We start from the raw sequence: 1,177 nt of genomic DNA on the forward strand, positions 1-1,177 counted from the left end.
CCCCTTACTCCACCTCCCCTACCCCCCACCTCACCCCCGGGCCTATGCATCCAGGGCGGTTTCCTCCCGAACAGCCCCGCGACAAGGAGGGGTCGGCGCCCAGGAGCAGAACACGGCAGACTGCGTGGCTCCAGCAACCGCGGCCTGGACTCGACACAAGCCCAGGCGCTCCTTCGCGGCGCCAAATGCCCCTCCAGGCCGGGCCCATTCTCCTGGGCTCACCGAGTTCAGGCAATTAACTCATCCGGGAAGCTTGAACCCCAGGGCGCGGCTGCTCGCGGCGCAACCCAGCAGCGCTCCAGCCGATGGCCAAAGGTGTCGTTGGCGCCACCCTGCCCACCAAACCGTCTCACCTCCAGGATCTCGGCGTCGCTAAGGAGGGTGCATCTCCGGAGAAGCGGATCGGAGGGCCACCGAGAGCTGCCAGGCCTCTGGGCGGCCCCTGTGCCCCCGCCTCACACTCACCTCCCGCGCCGGCGCGCACCCTGCTCTTGGTCCAACAGGACGGGCGGGCCGCCCAAGCTCCCACCCTGCGCGCACACGCAGCCTTCCCGCAGCCACACGCAGGGCCGGGCTCGCGCAAACCACGCGCAGAAGCAGGCTGGAGTGCGCCGTGCTAAGTCTCACGCTAGCACGGTCCACTGGCCCCACAGCGCCAAGCACTCTATTGGACGCACTTTCTATTGCATATTCCCTCCACTTGCGTTCCAAGGTGGTGGTGGTATTAGGTATGCATTCACATAAGGCTGGCAGGGGTTAGGCTACTTTAGTGGTAGTCCATTGGCCAGGATTAATTATCTTGTTAAAAATAAGGTTTTCTTTGAATGATTTTCATGTTTCCTTGCTACATGAGTGAATCCAGGCTGTTCTGGAGGGGTCTTCAATTTGTGAAATATGCACAAAGCTATTGAGGGAAGAAGAAACCTTAGGAAATTACTTGCTCTCTCAGGTGTATTTGCAAAGGGTGGTGTATTATTCCACCCACCACTCAACATACTAGTGTTTAAATGTTACTTTAGCAAAGCTCTGATATGTGTGAACAGAAGTCACATGTGCTGAGAAAGTGCTTCTTGAAACTCTGCTTTTGTCTGGAGAATGCAAAGAGGGTCAGTCTCACCAGTGTCCTCACCAATTAGTACTCCCTGGGAGGAGTATTCAGCCTGGCAGCTGGGTGTCT

The 1,177-nt window shown here is 57.8% G+C and overlaps 1 protein-coding gene across 2 annotated transcripts in view; it reads right to left on the reverse strand.

Moving 5' to 3' along the window:
* Window positions 1–571, reverse strand: part of B3GALNT1 (beta-1,3-N-acetylgalactosaminyltransferase 1 (globoside blood group)) — a 33,294-nt gene extending 32,723 nt beyond the window's left edge. Inside the window, exon 1 of one of the 2 annotated variants that reach the window (XM_004674927.2) lies at window positions 354–571. The gene's annotated coding sequence lies outside the window, so the exon portion shown is untranslated. Of the gene's footprint in view, window positions 1–34; window positions 155–353 lie in introns of those variants that run through there. The other variant, XM_012729532.1, reaches the window with a different exon arrangement.
* Window positions 572–1,177: the final 606 nt, after the last annotated feature.

This window comes from Condylura cristata, unplaced genomic scaffold, assembly GCF_000260355.1.
Source record: "Condylura cristata isolate star-nosed mole 26May11 unplaced genomic scaffold, ConCri1.0 scaffold00003, whole genome shotgun sequence".
NCBI classification, from domain to species: domain Eukaryota; kingdom Metazoa; phylum Chordata; class Mammalia; order Eulipotyphla; family Talpidae; genus Condylura; species Condylura cristata.